Below are 18,783 nucleotides of genomic sequence, written 5' to 3' on the forward strand. Positions count from 1 at the left end.
ATTTATATATAATTATTCTTTAATTTCAGCTAGCACTATTTTGCATGACAATCAGCTACATAATTAAGTATTCGATTAAATCAAACTCCGACCCAATCTTGAAGGACCACACTCACAAACACTTTTTTGGCATAATAATATAAGCTTAACTTAATAATACATTATTATAATCAATTTATTCTAATAGTAGATGCAGTGAGTGCAGTTAATTTTCTTGCCAGTTTTTCGGATCCTTAATATCGTAGCTTTTAGTCACTTTTCTTTTTTTCCCATTAATTATAAATGCCTTTTGGCCTGCCTATTTTCTTCACATTTAGTGCAGTTTCGTGAGATATTCGAATTCAAAAATCGGAGAAAAGTTGGGAAAAGACAGCAAAAATACGGGAAAAGAGCGTTGTCCGTTAGTTTTTGCTGTTTTTTCCCCATAACTTTTCTCCAAATTTTCGAACTGAAATATCTCAGCAAATATTTCATTCAGAAAACTGAAATTTTTTTATGTCGGCCTCAAGTGAGATCGGGCCACAACTTTGTAATCGAAAGTTAGAGGACAAGGGAACCGTATAAAAATGTATATATTTTTTTTATTTTGTGGAACACTGTATTTTCACTCTCAAAACTGGCACCGGGAAATTTTTGAAAGCCTTATGAGCATTTTTTAAATTGGAATCATACCTCTACGACGCACGATTCCTGAGATAAAGGCCGCATAAGCACTTACAGGACACCCTGTATAGTAGAGCAGGGGTCTTCAACGCGTGGCCCGCGAGAAATATGTGTCCCTTGCAGTTGCTCGGTGACGAAAAGACTTACATAGTTACAGAATTTACAGAAATGCTGAAAAAATAGTAATCTGAACAAAAATATATTGCTTACAAAATTTGCGAAAGAAATAACTTCAAATTTACTTCTTTGAGAAAACATTTCAGAACTGATGAGAGAGAAATAATTTCCATGATAATCATTAAAAGAAATAATTTCATGATCATTAAAAGACTTGATGAACTAAAAATAATTGAAATAAATAATTCCAGCACCAATGTAAATTCTGTATTGATGAAAAAAAGTATTCTAGAATGGAAGAAAATATATTCAGAGTTATAACGATAGAAAAAAATTCCAGAAATGATGGAAATCCAGAAATAATGCAATAAATAATTTTAGAATTGGTGAAAAACATCCTCGAATAATTTACCGTGAGCGCAGGGCTTCCACAAAACGCGGGGAGGGGGGGGGGGTCCGGTGTGATCGCACCTGTCGCACACCTCTATCACAGAATCATGCTACCCTGGGTTTTAATGCATTTATTTCACTACAGATTAACGGACATTCTTTATTAGCGTACAAAAATTTCAGTATCATCATCAGCGTCCTTTATCGGGAAGTTCTACTGTAGTGGGTCCACCTGTGATACACCAATAAAATAAACGCAACCCACGCCCCCCCCCCCCAAATAAAAAGATTTCTGCGTTTAATGTTATATATTACTGCTAAAGCCCGAAGTGCGGCGAATTCATGAAGTGGCCAAGAATTTTGGCCAGAGTCGGATTTTCAGAAATTATTCGGGCTGTGGCTAGCCAATCCACGAAGTGGCTGGAGATCCCTGGCCAAAGTTCAATGTGCTGATGTAAGACGGTCCGGTTGGCACGAAATCCATTTTTTCGTCGTCAACGTGTGATACATGACCACATGTAACAGGCCTACAACGGTAAACTCTAATCACTTCACTGATAGTTAGAAAAAGTAATGACCGCTGGCAACACTACACATAACAAGAATCACAAGAAACAAACTTCAGGTCAGGTTCATTACACGTACACGCACATTTCAACATGTACCAATTCGCTAGAAGTTCCGTAGAGGATTATGGACGAGGTGCATGTGTGGTTTAGTAGTAGCTGTATTGGATAAGCTTCATGTGACGAGAGAGAGAAAAAAGAGAAATTTGAGAGAAAACAACTATTTATATATAATAATAGCGACATAGTTTTTTGTCAAATTTGGAAAAAAAAGCCGATTACCGAAACGCGTGACTGCAGTTTGATGGGTTGCCATAACTAAAGCGGACATAATTGTCACGTAAAAATACGCCAATTTGGTGATACGAGTTGAATGATGTTATTATTATACACCGCGATTTTGGAAATCTCACTGATGAGCGGCTTTTAGGTTTTCTGAACATTGCTCAGCGGTGGCCGAAAAATCGAATAGAATGTTCGGTTTCATTCTTAAGAAGGTGTCTTCACGTTCTCCTGCGATGATCCGCAGCTTAGTTCGTTCTGGGTTGGTGTATGTCTTCAGGTTTTGTAAACCATACATACAGAGGGGCATTGACTTGGTCGAGGGGGTGCAGAGAAGAGCCATGCGTGCTCTTGAGGGGACACAAGACTTGAGCTATAAAGAAAGATTTGATTTCTTAAATATGCTTACATTGGCTGAACACACAGGTGTTGGGGAGATACGATCGAAGTGTTCTTACAAGGTGTCTTCACGTGTTGGAAATGTAATCACACTAGTTTATGTTATATACGTATGTGTATAGATGATGCTGTACGTCCATGAACCGGTCGTTTGCAGTTATCTGCGTAGGTGTGTGCGTACGTGTATATTGTGTCTTATCTTGTACAATAAATAGTCTTCTTCCTTGTCACCGACTCGTTCGCACCTCCCTCTTTAACACGAAGTGTCCAAAATTTTCAACGGGATGGATAGGATGGACTATGAATTATTGTTACACGCTTTTACAAGGGGACACCAGTATCGTTTGGTAAGAGACAATTCCAGGTTGTGGTGTCGCAGGAGTTTTTCTCTAATAGGGTTGAGAATAAATGGAATAGCTTACTTCCGGGGGGGGGGATTCGCGAATTATAACACAATTAACATGTTTAAAAAGAAATACGGTGAACATAGAGAAGTCATCTATACGGACATTGGCGGGGTAAATTTACAACGAAATTGGCCAATGTACGAACTGGCCAATTTGGGACTTTGGCAGTAACGGGTATGAATTGACTGTTTTTCGTAAAAATAAATTTCCAATTTCCGATGTCGATGCTTCCAAGAAAGTAACTTAATCAGCCTGAAAAAAAACACCTTGTACGCATAAAAAAAAAAAGGTAAATTTTCGCATCAGTTCAAAATTAACACATTTATGCCCAATGGGTAGTTACCCAAGCATGAATAAACGCTCTGAGACGAGCTCGTGCTCAACGGGTCATTTACGACCCCTGCCAGATTTCTATGTAAAATATATCAGATTTTTCTATAAAAAAATATATAAATTTGTCATATTCTTGGCATAAATATTGCAAATATATGACTTAATTTTATTTCAAAAAATCTATGACACAAAATTGGTTAATGTTGAATGAATGAAAGAGTTAAAAATATATTGAGAATTTAAAATTTTCCTGTGTGTAAGAAATCAATGTGTGTTCTATACGAGGAATAGTAACATCGATTTTAGCCCTTCACGCCCGGAAGAGATTTGAACGCGAATCCCATCTCGTAGATCGGAGGTGATTTAAATGAAATCACCGGTTTCTCCAGATGTTTAGTCAAGAAATTATAGCTTTTAAACTAATCATTGAAATAATTTGAAATTTCTTATGTTCATAAAATAAAGTCTTGTCTATAATAATGTATAGTATCACTTGCATTACTTGAAAATTCATATGATATTTTCTTTGGTAAACTTGTTTTTCCCACTTCTACGGCTGCCAAAAAACACAGCCCCCCACAGATTTATAACACAGCCTCCTGACTGTAACAAACTACTAACTCAATTATATAGAGCATTTTAGCTAAATGGGTGAAAACATGCTCTTTACAATGATATGTCGGATCCCCACGTGTTAAGCAGCAAACGCTCATCACTCACAATAAAATATGATAAATGAAAATAACATAATAGTTATGGTTGTGCAAAGCCATATTGTTCCTTTCTTGAATGATACCAGCATGCAGAGACAGTGAAATAATATAATGGATTAAAAAATTAAGATATGCTGTTGGCAGTCGCGATGTACTTAGTACGTATGACGCCGCCGCTGTGGTGGTCGAGTGGTTATAGTGACGGACTCGCGATGCGAGGATCCGGGTTCGAACCCCACAGTGGTGGTCGGCTGAAGTTGGTTTACTGTGGTTCCCAACTTCAAGGCATGAATGCGAGCCGATCTCCCCGTTAAAAAGTCTCGCCACAGAGAGCAACAGGCCTACAACGTTACAAATATTCAATCATTACACTTCACTCACAATTTGAAGTACAGATGGCAGCACTGAAATATCATACACAACACTAGCTACACACTCAGACTGTTAGGTGCACTCACTTTGTTCCAGACTCTGCCACGAAGCTGGGCTGGAAGAGATCTCGGCAACGAGATAAGTCCGGTGTCAGAGACCCTGGCGTTCATTCATTCAGTACGTATGACGCCGGCATATGTTGATTTAATCATGCGTACTGGGTAGGTGGGACGGCACTGAGGGATTAATTAGATAGTTGATCTTTTTAATAATTATTGCCTTTGTGGTTTAGAGCACTCACCCGGCAAGTGAGAGACGTGGATTCGATTCCCCACAAGAGCAGTTGAATTTTCTTTCTTTCCTTAATTCATCTTGGCATCAGCCGGCTGTTAAAAACCTTCGTCATCTTTAATAACCTCGAGTATCATTCTTAGCACACTCGTTTCTACACCCACGATTACACCCATTTGAGTTAAAATCGAATTAATATAATTAATTATATATATTTATTTATATACAATTTTATTTGCAATTAAAACTAAAAACAATGAGTTTTCAAGAGGTAATTATACCCGTACTGGAAGCCAATCAATGAAATTTACATGATCATAGTTTATAAAATTTATTAAAATCACATGGACGCATATAAATGGATATAATAATGGAGAGCATTTGTTAGAATCTATATTTGTTAATACGAATGCTAAGGGATTGCAAATTTTGAGAGCTAAGTAGAAAAGTTTTTAAATATCCCTTTTTTTATGTGAAGAGATTTAAAAGATTTCACCAGGTCTCCTCAAAGAAATAAATTTTTAGAGGAGCATAAATTCCTGTTTTTGTACGTATGGTTAATATCAGTTTATAGACAATCGAGACGCTTTTTCAATCTGTCGAATCAGAAGTCAAAAATGAATGATCTAAAGGTTTGAGATCTCTATTTTAAGTGGTCATCACAGGAAGCAACTGGGTTGCATTCCCAAGTTGTTATTCCATGTCGACAGGTTTGAATGTCTAAGAAAAGTGATTTCTTCAAATGATGTGTCGGTCATGTGCTCTGTCAGGGGTGTCGTGAGATATTTTTGGGATGGAATCTTTATATAATCTGTATTATCTTCTCGAACAATAACCGATTGAGGCAACATATATTATTGATAGTCCTACGATTCCTGATTATATTTCTAAAACTTGTCAAGTCATATGCCAATAAATCAAAAAATTTTCAATCCTAATCTATGTCAAGCATCTCCACCGCATTCTCTTGTAGAGGCCTCGGCCAAGCACTATTATATAAATAAAATAAATAAATAAAATTCAAACAAAGCACCGAAAAATTTTCCCACAAATCTCTCAAAGTAATAAATGTAGAAAAAAATTAAAAAGCTACCTTACTTCGGAGACAAACTTGTTATTTCCTTCTTTCTAAAATTTCTTATTTTCTGTACAAAGGAAATTGGATGCATTTGAAAAAAAAGAAAAGAAAAACCAAACTTATATAGGATTGTTAACAATACGTTTCAGATATTCAGTTACCCGCGACGCATTTCACGTATAATTCCGTTTAATCTTAATATAGGCCAGTAACCGACCGTCTAGCCCACGAATCCCTCACACCTTCTACCATTTAATTCGATCCTGCAATGATGGTTACTACAGTAATATACCAAGGCAATAAAAGTGACAAGATACTCTTAATTGAATATTCCACATGGTCGTTTTTTCGTCGGGTTTAGACGTTGATATGACGTGAATATTAGGAGAAGTTTCTCATTCGGACATTTCGAACCATCAGCTATGGACCATAATAATAATAATGGTGGTATAATAATCGCAATGCTATAACATATTCTGTCAGCTTGACCTATTTTCTCACTTTTTCTTTATTCGGTCATCAAACCAGAAAGAATATACAGTAATAATAATAATAATAATAAAGATGGCGTATATATTTCGATGGCGTATCATCATCATTATCATCATCGTCGTGGAATAGTTGGTAAAATGTTATTGTCCTCGTTTGTGCTTCACTGACGCCGTTACACCACCTATTCCAAAATAAAATGCGAAAAAAAAAAAAAATATCTCGTGTCTGCCCCCGAGGTGAAAAAGAGTAGAAGACGACGTTTGTTGTAGAAATGTCGTCGTCGCGTTATCGTTTGTTGGAATTCACTACCCCGTATCGATGGTTTTATTTATTTTTCCACTGAAATGAAGTTCATTCAAAGGAAGAGAAAGAAAACTTTTCTCTGAAAAATCGAATGATGAGGGGATTATTATTGTTATTGTTAGTATAAGATGGCTCCGGGCAAACAGAGTATTAGATCGAATTACGAGGCTTTCGGTTCATTTCTCGAAATTGGAACGTCTATGAGATTTTTTTTTTTTTTTTTTTTTGAATTTTTTGGATTCTCTTTCGTCGGAAGGATTAGAAGAAAACTTTTCTGCAATTTCAAATTAAAATATTTATTTCCCGAACGAGCGACGCAGAAAATACAGACGAAGCAAGTGGAAAAAAAAAAGATGAAAGTAACTCATTACGTGATCATAAGTCTCAGTGTCCTATCGTATTTTTGAGTTGCTCCAGGTGAATATAACGTAATATAATTCGATTATATTATTGTCAGAATCTCGAAAGCATCTTGAAACATCACTCCCCCCTCCTCCCTGTTACCTGGCTGGAAATGCAGTCCAACATTTTACATATTTTCAAAAACCGTAAGCGATTTTGAGAACTCGTATGCACCCGAGGCCACAAGGCATTGCTTAGGTGATCCCATGCGTTGAAGCGGCACTTAATTGGTTGTGAATAGACGGTTTTTTTTAACAGAATCGATGATATCTGGCTCTTTTGGGTTGTCGCCAAATCATTGTCAGGGGCATCGTGGTGAAATGTTGAAATTGATATGTGCCGGTTCTGTACTTTGAAGCGATTTTTTGTTAGACTTGTGAGCAAACGCGGATGACAAAAATTTCAGAATCACTGCAGTTTATATACAGCGTTCCCCCTTATTTGGGGGCATTGATACAGGTATTGCAGAAGGGCAGTGAAAATTCCTTGGAGGAATGTGTATGAGGTGCATATACGGTTGAGTAGTAGAAGAGCAGTGAAGTGAAATTGTTTTTCAAGCGTTCCCCGCAAAATACCTAAGCCTGGCCCTGGCTGAACGATTTATCTTTGATATCGAGGATCAGCACTGGGTCTGAGAATTGGATGTATGGGTATGATTTTGAGACTACACAATAGATTTTCCAAATCTCAAGCACATTTGTGTTGTCTTCATCCGCGTTTTATGTTCACACTGGATTCATAAATATCAAGGCATATTGTGGTCACACAGACTTTTTATGCATTGCCTGTTGTTGAAACGGTGATGACAACCGGCGTACCAGATCTCAGCGTTGTGTACTTTCCAAGCACTGTGTACGCCAGGGGTTCCTAACATTTTGTGTTTCATTAACCCTTTTTACCTATAAAATAAGAACCTCGGACTCCCTTTCAGAATATTATTTAGTTTGTTTCTCATCCAAGCTTATAGACCTCCTGAAAGCTTCCTGGGGACCCGCCTCCCCTCAAGTGGTTCATGGATCCCTGGTGTGCACTTAGTTCAATAAGGCTGGGCGTACACCGGTTAGACAACACAAGCTTAGTCATTGTTGTTCGCGTTGATTTGTATGGCGCAACGCACACTGGTTAGTCATACTACAAATGAAAACGTTGCGCCATGAAAACCGACGTGAACAACAATGACTAAGCTTGGCTATGGCCGTCTTGTCTTGTCCAACCAGTGTACGCCCAGCCTTAGCCAATGTATGTCTGTATAAACTGATCTAGGGCAAAACGTTGTAAAGAAAAAAAAACTAAAGTATTTCGTTGTTAGTTAGGACTTTAAAATATTACACTTCCTATATAAAGTTTCCCCGTAAAAGTCAAGTTTATTCAACGATATCGCGCAAAAGACATCGAAATGCGCGCAGAAAATAAAAGTATAGATTGAATCCAGTTGTAACTCTCCGATATAAGTAGGAGTCATGGAATAGTTTTCCCAGGAATTTCAGAAAAAGCAGGCTCAAGTCGTCAAATTGTCTTAACGCGAACTTTGCTCGACCCCGAAATGCGATCCGCGAACGGAGTTAAAACTCCGAAGAAGTGTAATAAGGTGCTGTCTACTCGGTGGTTTGCTTATCACTTTCGACTATTTCTCGTGGGGGAATTCGTCGGTCTAATTTTTGTACAAATACCACCTGCAAGTTTGTTTCATGGAAGCGGAACAGACATGAACTATTCGAGACTTGCGAGTCTCTATTTCGTTCATTAACTAACGACGAGCGTCGAGAAGAGAAATATTATAACGGGTGTAAGATTCGCGAAAGAAAAACTCAAGATTTTTAATGGGGGAAAAAAAAATCCAAAATGAAGTGGAATGGGTTGTAAAAACGAATAGGAATCATGAGAAAATACGCAAATTAAGTAAATGCTTCATGTGATGAGAAATATTGAAAGGGGTCATTCAAGTATTACGTCAGCATCGAGGGGGGGGGGTTCGAAGGTTGCTTACGTCATCAACAACCCCTATTTCAAGATAAGAAATATTCTAAGATGCTGACGAAATTTTGCTGACAAGGGGGGGGGGGGGTGTCAGTGTTTTACTGACTTTTGCTGACAAGGGGAGGGAGGGGGTCAAAAATGGCTGAAAATCTGCTTACCTAATACTTGAATGGCCCCAAATTTGTGATTAAAAAAAAAGATGCACGAGAGATGGGGCCGTTCAAGCATTACGTAAGCAAATTTTTAGCCATTTTTGACCCCCTCCCCCCGTTGTCAGCAAAATTTCGTCATCAGCTCTGCCCCTCTGAATCCTAACTCATATTTTCATAAAGGGTGGTTGATGACGTAACCATTATCAAAACCCCCCCCCTCCCCCCCATCAATGATGACGTAATACTTGAACGGCCCCGATTGAAAAAAATCGAATAAGAGGAAGACGTCAAACGTTTTCCCTCGATGACAATAAAGTGAATATTTAATATAGTTTTCAAAACCCTGATTAGTCCTCATTTTTGTATTAACAAATGGGGCTTTCGCCCAGAGATGCCTGCCCATCATTTTAGGAAGTTCCGTTATGTCTTCTTTGCTCAAGGCTTCCATAACCCTTTAAAGGGTCATTTTTTTCTCTTTTGTATTTATGAATTTTTACCGTTTGAGAATACCACACTGAGGGAAATCATTTTTATTTTATTGATTAAGTTCTCACCCTTTAATAAGTTTTTTTAAGGGAGGGGGAGTATTTGTCCCCCACCCTTAAAAATTCACAATCTTGAGGTGGCAACCAGTGATTCCAGTCATATGTCAGTCATAGCAACGCAAAACTATCACAGTGAGAAAAACACTTCTCAAAGGAGTATTTAACAAGAAGTAGGTGAGGGGGGAGGGGATATACTTTCCACGGCCTTAGAAAGGGGTTAAGTTGACCTCGGGCCCGGTTATACCGGGATAAAGACTTCGAAAGATACTTCGCAGGATGTTTAATGAACGGCCATTCAGACAACGCAGAAAATTGACATTAAACAAACAGGGGAGATTAAATACGTAATAATTTCGAGATATATCGGTTACTAATTAGCTACTGATTAATCAAGATCATCTTCAAAATATGGAACCCAGATGGCAGCACCAGCAACAACACGAGATAAGCACAACTCTAACAACATGAATACGTTAGGGCTATGCATGTACATACACTCACACGTCCCACTACACGTTACAACATGTGCCGATTAGCTAGAAATTCAGTGGGGGAATGTGTACGAGGTGCATGTGCAGTTAAGTAGTAGTATCTGAGTAAGGTGAACGCCTGTATTAATTTATATACTTTAAATACTACTGTATTTTATTCACGGTGGCACACAATTTGTGCTACATTGGGGTGAAGAAAACATGACATAAAAAGAGTCAATTCGAACAATTTCTGACCAGATTTTTGAATGTCTGCATGTTTTCTAAAATCCCATTTCAGACATAGACCGATTCTTTTCTTTATTCTTACGCAACTTACTGAACCGTTACATGCGTCTCGTAAACATTCCTCAGAGAAATTCTAATGAATTAGTACATTCCGGAAACGTATTGTGCGTAAGTACAGTCGAATCCCCCGTCATAACGAACGCCAAGAGACCGGAGGAATCACTTCGTTAAAACGAAATTTCGTTATAAAGGAATTACAGGTTACCTAGCATTATTCCTGGGGGATTAGACAACTTTTTTCGTTAAAACGAGATTTTCACTATAACGGTATTCGTTAAAACGGGATTCGACTGTATAAGCATAGTCCTATTATATTTATGATTTATTGTTTCGTGTTCTAGTGGTGATCTCACCTGGCTTCCAAATGAGAAGTGAAATTGGCAGTAGCCTAAATTTTCGTATTTATGTGAGTATGAAGGCTTGTCTGTGCTGTCAGTGAAAAGGCCTTTTTTAAACACGAGACCGGCTCACATTCGAGCCTCAAAGTTGGAAAAATGGTGGGGAGAAAAACACTGTTTTTCTTTATTTTTGCGTGAATAAGTAAAATATGCGAAGAGGAATTTATGAGAAGAAAACATTCCCTGCTCTGTATACAGGGTGTCCTGTAAGTGCTAATGCGGCCTCTATCCTATCAACCGTACGTCGTAGAGGTGTGCTTATAATTTTAAAAATGCTCAAAATTCGTTCAAGAATTACCCTGGACCATTTTTGACATTAAAAATACAGTGTGCCACGAAATAAAAAAAAATCAAAATATGATTTTCTTGTCCTCTAACTTCCAATTAGAAAGTTGTTGCCCTGTATCTGCTGAGGCCAAAAAAAATCCAAGTTTCTGAGGGAAATATTTCAATTCAAAAACCGGAGAAAAGTTATGAAATAACAGCAAAAACTAACGGACAAAGCTCCTTTCCCTCATTTATGCTGTCCTTTCCTAACTTTTCTCCGATTTTTGAATTCGAATACAGTCGAATCTCGTTTTAACGAATACCGTTATAGCGAAAATCTCGGTTTAACGAACACTTTTCTAATCCCTCAGATAAGTTTACATAGGAACAATGCAAAAACCCGGAATTCCTTTATAACGAAATTTCGTTATAACGAAGTGATTTCTCAGGCCTCTTGGAGTTCGTTATAACGAGATTCGACTGTATCTAAGCGAACATTGCACTTAGAAACTTGAAATTGTGTAGGATTGTATTTTCATTTTTTTTTGTTATTTTCACCTCAGGAGACACAGGGTAACAATTATCTAATTGGAAGTTAGAGGACAGGGAGACCGTATCAAAAATAGATTTAGAGAAACAGATTGTTACACACTGTATTTTCACTCTCAGAACTTTGGTAGAAGGAAATTTTTGAATGCCTGTTGAGCATTTTTTAAATTGAAACTATATCTCTACGGCGGATGGTTGGTGAAATAAAGGCCGCAATAACCACTTACAAGATACCCTGTACACATTTTCCTGGCGAAGTAAACTTCATAAATGTGATTTGTACTCTCATAAAAATAACAATCGAGAAACTGTGTGAAAAGTTTTCTCAATGACAGTTGATTCTATCAATGCCAGTATTAACGTGAAGATCAACGAACTGACTAATTAGTCACCAGAAGGACGAGCACCAGTTCTTGAAACAGTTTTTTTTTCTGTAGTTAACCGTAATTCCAAAACACAGAACGTGCACCGAAAAAAAGTGAAATTTTCTCTTTTAATATAATCTCTATTTTTGAATTTTAGTTCATAAATCATACTACATTTCCCTAGTGAGAGAGAAATTTAGATATAACGTGCATACAGAGGAAATCTTTTATAACGAGATGTCATGATTGCGGGGAAAAATTGCCGTTAAAATGAATTTCCGCTATAAGCGAATTTAATTTTCTTTTCCGTCGTATTGTCAGGTGAAAATTTTGTGAGCATTTCTGTTTTATCTCCATTATTGTTTATAATTCTTATATTTGTTAATAAACATGATGCCAACTTTGAATTCTTTTTATATTTCTTCGTCATTATAAGCTGTACTCATTATATAGTGGACTTTTACTAAACTACAATCCACTCTTATTTTTACAAATTCGAACGAACTCTATTAGTTTATAAATGGGTGGGGGGATCATGTTATAAAAAGGGCAAAATCGAACTATTCATTGGCATGAACAAGTGACGTTATAAAAGAGTGGCTATATCACGAAGTGCTACAATATTGGGATTATTGCGGAACCAAAAAAAAAAAGGAATAGATAGGCCTATTAAATATGAGGCAATTAGTTTCAACATGCAAATGCTTGAAAATCCTTTCCGTAAGCCGGGATTACACTATAAAAGTTTGATAAAGGGTCTTTTACAAACTTTAAAAAAAGCGTAACCGATACGCTTATTGGTTGCATTTGTCAATTTTTAGAAAAGAAATTTTCTAAAACTTTTATAGTGTAATGCCGGCGAAAGGTAATTTTCGACGCTTTATAAATTTTGTTAGAAATTACCTCAATCCAACGAAGGGTCTCCTCCCCCTGCTCCTCCTCCCACCCTCTCACTATGGTTTCAACGCGAATTCTCTCGAAAGCATTGGTGGGAGGCGTTACTCACGATTGCTTCATTTTATTCCTACTTTGAAAGTTAGAAATAACACTCATAGTCAGGAGCGTACGCAGGCTCGACCATTGGGAGGGGGGGGGGAGGGGGAAAGCTCATGGAATTTCATCGAGAGAATTTTTGAGTTATTCTCTATCCTCTTAAAAAAAAGGGATTAAAATTAACAGAAACCGAAATCGAGATTATATTAGAAAAAAGATACTTTCATGAATATCATGTAAAATTATTTTCTTTCAATACTTTTTCCATGTTTTTTTTTATAAAAATAATTCCTTCTTACAAAAATTAAGCGGTCGACTTGGTGGGGGAAGGGGATCGAGCTCCTTACTCACCCCCACCCCCTCCCCCACTCACGCCTCTACTCATAACTGCTGAGCTTTATGTACGAGTTCGAAATTAGAACTTACGCTGTCTTTGAACGAATAAAAAACCCTGAACGGTGGTTAAAGTTCTTCGGTGGAATTTCAGAAAGTAACAGCGTGGTTTAGTAGCAGTACTTGCAGCCCAGGGGTTAGCGCACAAACCTCCAGTTTGGGAACCACAGTAATCTCGTGGAAGAATAGCCGTATGGAAACATTTCCAAAACTTGACTCTCAGTCAAATTAGCCCCCGTGTGGTTTACAAAAACTATTCAAGACATTTCTACTTCTACAACAAGCTACATTCAAGGTCATTCCAAAAGGTGAGTCTAACGTTCACTCAAGGGAGATTTTCTGACAGATCTCCGTCTCTGCTTCAGGATCGAATTTCAAAGCCACGTTCTAGGTACAGTCGAATCCCGTTTTAACGAATACCGTTATAGCGAAAATCTCGGTTTAACGAATACTGTTATAGCGAAAATCTCGGTTTAACGAACACTTTTCTAATCCCTCAGATAAGTTTACATAGGAGCAATGCAAAAAATCCCCGGAATTCCTTTATAACGAAGTGATTTCTCCGGTCTCTTTGGAGTTCGTTATAACGAGATTTAATTGTATATCTAAGCAGCAAGTTCCATTATTTTTGAAAAAGAAAGTGTAAAGTCTGATTTTGTTCATTTTTTGCTGGCGCAATTCTGTTCAAAAAATCAAATATTTTCTTTTTATTGTGAACACATTTTTTGGCCATGGCCCAGGCTTATAAGTCGACGCTCATTATAACGACCTTACGTTTTGCGACCATTCCATTGTAACGTCCGGTACGACAAGTCCAAAATGTTTTCATATGACACCTATTCTACATGCTTTCCTTTGGTCATAATGACCACCCCATATAACGTTCGGTTTCAACGGAAAAATGGGAGTCGTTAAAACAAGCGTAGACTGAATCTCTTCCTTTAGACAGAGCGGTGGGGTATGATTTGTTACGGAGGAAGAAGAAACAGTCGAAAACAAGATTTTTTTTGTATTTTCTTCATCACAATCGACACCCATGAAATGTTCTGCAAACCTATTAAATGTTGTTCCCTTGTAAGAGGTAACTACGGCTCCGTGGCTCGTTGAAATTTGATACAGTTCATCAAAGATAATAACACGAGTTTTTAACGGGTAAAGATAGTTGATTATGGATAAAATAAACGATATAAATGTAGTGGAACATGCCCTAATGGACACTTTACCGATCCGCGGTCCCGTGGAATAGGGCTTTAATGTATTTCACTCCCCGTTAGTAGACACTCTCGACAGCGGTCAGTAAAATCAGGCAAACTCTAATTTACTAATTTTTGGTACCGAGAATTTATCATATTCAACTAAGATTATGTTCAATCCGAAGCTCGTGTTGGTAAATATGCTAAACCGTCAATTAATTACTTAACTGAACATAACTATGGTCCAGGATGAGTAAATCGAATAGTATTATTGGTTTTGTTTGTTGATACCTTTGACGAAAACCAACATTACAAGACTGATAATAATACTAATAATAATATTTTATTCCTGCTTTAGGCCGAAGCCCGTAAGCAAACAAACACAAAATTGCATTAAACAACAGAAAAGGGGGGTTATGTGCTGCGTAGTTATGCCATCAGTTTTTCTAACCATAAGTGAAGTGTAATGATTAATTAATTGCACCGTTGTAGGCCTGTTGCTTTTTGTGGCGAGAATTTTTAACGGGGAGCTAAAAATACTACATATATACACGATTATACTACATTTTACACATAATATACGCATTATATACTACGTAATATACACGTTATATATACTACGAATAATACTACATAAATATACTAAAAGCCCCCCCTCCCCCCCGGTTCCTTTGACAGCCGGTGTTTTCCGAGTGCCGATTTCCAAAATCATGTTTCAGGCAATTCGAAAAATGCATAAATAAATTATTTTCATCATTTAATTCTCTATATATTGAATCTAATTCTCACGTGGGCTTGAAAATGAACCTGCAAAAGATTAAAGTTATGTTCAACCCGTTTGCGTTGAAGAGGACAATCTTGCACAACAACACAGAGATAGAAGAAGTAGAAAGCTATGTATATCTGGGGCAAGAAATTACCATGGACAACGGAATCATTAATGAAATAAACAGAAGAATCACGATTGGATGGAGCACTTTTGGCGAACACTTTGTAATTCTGAAGAGTCACATGCCATTTTATGCCTGAAAAGAAAATTGTTTAACCAGTGTGTTGTGCTCCCAGCATTGACTTATGGAGCTGAAACATGGACACTCACAAGCAAGACGATACAAAAGCTACAGACAACGCAAAGGAGCATGAAAAGATGTATGTTAGGCATCACAAGAAGAGACAGAAAACAATCACTTGGATAAGGAACCACACAAAGGTATATGATATCATGGAAATAATCAAACGTTTGAAACTGGAAATGAGCTGGACATATTGCTAGAAGATAGGACAACAGATGGACCACAAGTATTCTAAAGTGGTACTCCCGTGGTGTTAAACGTCCGAGAAGGCGTCCCCACGCAAGATGGATTGACGAAATCAGGAAAGTGTCTGGAGTCAACTGGATGGCTAAAGCATCAGACCTGAGCAAAATTTAGAGGAGACCTTCATCCAGCAGTGGATTGAAAATGGTTGTTGTTGTTGATGATGATGATGATTAAGAGCATAGAAAAAGTAACCAATAAAGTATTTTTTACCATAAAGTAAGAAGAGTCAATGCACCACGAGCGTTATAATATGCACGCAAGATCTGAAAGTAACTTAATTGATTCCTTAACCTCGAATAAAAATCTCCAGTTATTTGATTGTTTGTATCTGCGTTTCTCGTACTATGGTCAGCGGAGGAGAGGTGGTCCAAGGCAGACTTGAAAATATAGGTCTAATTTAACGAAAATTATTCATTTTTATGCTGAAAATTTTAGTAATAGTCGCGTAAGTTCAAGCAAGAGAATCGGATTCATGAAAAACATTGCGTTGAATCAGAGCGTTTTGGACGTTTTTACTAGTTCTTGGGTTCAGAAAGGTTGAGAAATGCTGATTTGTATGAATGCTCATGATTTAATACCTAAATTAAATTATCTTTGTTTTGCTGAAGCCCTTATTTCAGGCAATTCGTTTATCACCAACGTATGAGAAAAAGGGTCCATTACTGACGAGTTTTTTCATATTTATGCCACTATCGACTTCAGCAAGCACCTTTAGGCCGATCGTCCACTGGGAAGCTAACTAGGAGCGAAAATAAGTCGCGTGTATGCGCAAGACGTACATACACATTATATAGAGGGGGGTCTTGCGCTTACACGCGACTTGTTTTCGCCCCTATAGTTCCCAGTGGACGACCGGCCTTCTCACATACTTCAGCTGCCTATTCGGTGTTAATTGATTCACTTAATATTACAACTGCATTTTATAGATACAAAGCAATCGGCCAATTTCTTTGAGATATATAAGGCAGTGCCTCATATGAACCTTTGTAGTCTAGTGCGCTCACTCGGCCGTTTTTGACAACCCCCCCCCCCGTCAGCAAAAGTCAACAAAACTCTGACCCCCCTCCCCTTTGTCAGCAAAATTTCGTCATCAGCTCTGCCCCTCTGAATACTAACGCATATTGGTGGGATCAGAGACGTAAACAGGGTGGCATAGAGGGCTAGCTCATGCCCCCCCCCCCCGAAAATCAAAAACTTATTTGAAATTTCGGAATACCTTTATATGTTATTATGATCAATTTCTGTTAATTTCAATGTTATTTGAAGGCTATGAACTCAAAATTTATCTTTAATAAATTCATTGCGACCAACCCTCTAAGCCATATGTAATAAATCGCATGAACGCCCTTGGCCCGCGGACTAAATATGGCCCTGGGGGTTATCTGATGCGGCCTGCCCTCTTCAAACATAATTTTGTAAAAATGAACAAAGCGGCACATTTTCAGATCACTTAAATGACCCGGGACACGGTTCCAGAACACTTAAGCGATCCGTGACACATTTAGACATCCCTTGAGTGATATGTGACGCAGTTTTAGAGCACTTAAGTGCCCCCCCCCCAGTGCCGTTCTACGTCACTCAAGTTACCCATGGCACATTCTCAGTTATTTAAGTGATCCGCGGCATATAATTACGGATCACTTGAGTGATGCGTGGCACAATTCCAGAGCACTCAAGCATCCCGGGCGCATTTCTAGATCGCTTGGATCCGCGAAATATTTAGAGATTATGAAGTGTCTCTACAGGGCAATTCATCAATAGGGGGAATGTCACTTCAAGTGCCCACAAACTAACGAAAGGTGTTTCCCGTTTTTGGCTCACCGAGTAAGATGCTATTAAAAATATTTCATATTTTCATAAAGGGTGGTTGATGACGTAAGCATTATCCAACCCCCCTGCCCCCTTGTCATCAACAGTCAGCAAATCGGAACCCCCCCGCCCCATCGATGATGACGTAATACTTGAACGGCCCCTAAGAGGACGAGGGTTCGATTCCCACAGCGCCACGGCATTTGAATTTTTTTCTCTTTCCCAAATTCATCTTCGCAGCAGCCAGCTGTTGAAAACCTTAGTATAGAGCAGCGATTCTCAACCGGTGCTCCGCGACCACTCGAGGATAATAAAATAAATCAATAAATTTGATAAACAAACAGAAAAGAGGCGTAAAGGGCTCCGCCATAGAAATTATATCCTGAAAAGCGAGTCAGAAAAGGTTGAGAACCACTGGTATAGAATGCCTCATATGAACTTTAGTGCTCAGCCCTAAAGCCTCACTGAATTTATTAGGAGGCTCGGGTAAAATGAACCCACAGGTTCTGGCAAGTAAAAATCCATTTAACATTGATTTATTCCTCGTGTGCATCTGTTAAGTGAATGATGCGAAGTCATCTAAAAGAAAACAAAACGATTTTTTTTCCCCCCTCGCAGAAAAAGTTCCCCTCCAAGGAAAAGAAAAGCTGTGTTACTCTCCTATGGCTCTTTAACTCAATATAAATTAGCATTAAATCAGTAGGTGAAATGCTTCCGATCAGGGGAAAAAGTCACCCTAAAAAGCAGGGGTTCTTCACCTGAGAGATTGCAGGGGGAAGGGAAGGGTGAAACGTGCATGAGAAGAAAAGAAAACAAAATATTTTTCCATTGCTACAGGCCCGTTGCCAGAAATCTCGTTCGGGGGGGACCACTTGCATTTCGGGGGGGAAGACCTCTTTTCTCGGTCATTTTCTCACATTTGGGGGGGGGGGGGTCTGGTCCCCCCCCCCCCACTTCTCACTACGGCCTTACATTGCTACGTACTGATTTTTATTATGAATGGTCTATGGTCTTCACCTTATTGGGTCCGTGAAATAACGATAGTTAACATTCCCCTGCCCTGGAAGCAAATCGTTCTTTATAAAGATTTTAGAGTACTTCTTCGTGGTTTCTTTTTAATCCAAAGAGCAGTGGTGGTGCTATAACTCTTTTTCTCAGTTCCTTCTATCTCTAATTATATATTTTCATATCATATAAAACTTGATTCTCACTTAATTACAAACATCGAATTTTTAT

The 18,783-nt window shown here is 38.2% G+C and overlaps 1 protein-coding gene across 3 annotated transcripts in view; it reads right to left on the bottom strand.

The window, feature by feature from the left end:
• Positions 1-18,783, bottom strand: part of LOC149083024 (myelin regulatory factor-like) — a 112,657-nt gene that overhangs the window by 65,395 nt on the left and 28,479 nt on the right. The window lies entirely within an intron of this gene.

Source organism: Pholcus phalangioides, unplaced genomic scaffold (assembly GCF_987345545.1).
Source record: "Pholcus phalangioides strain wild (caught in Gottingen) unplaced genomic scaffold, Ppha-v1.0 ptg000009l_1, whole genome shotgun sequence".
In the NCBI taxonomy this organism is placed as follows: Eukaryota; Metazoa; Arthropoda; class Arachnida; order Araneae; family Pholcidae; genus Pholcus; species Pholcus phalangioides.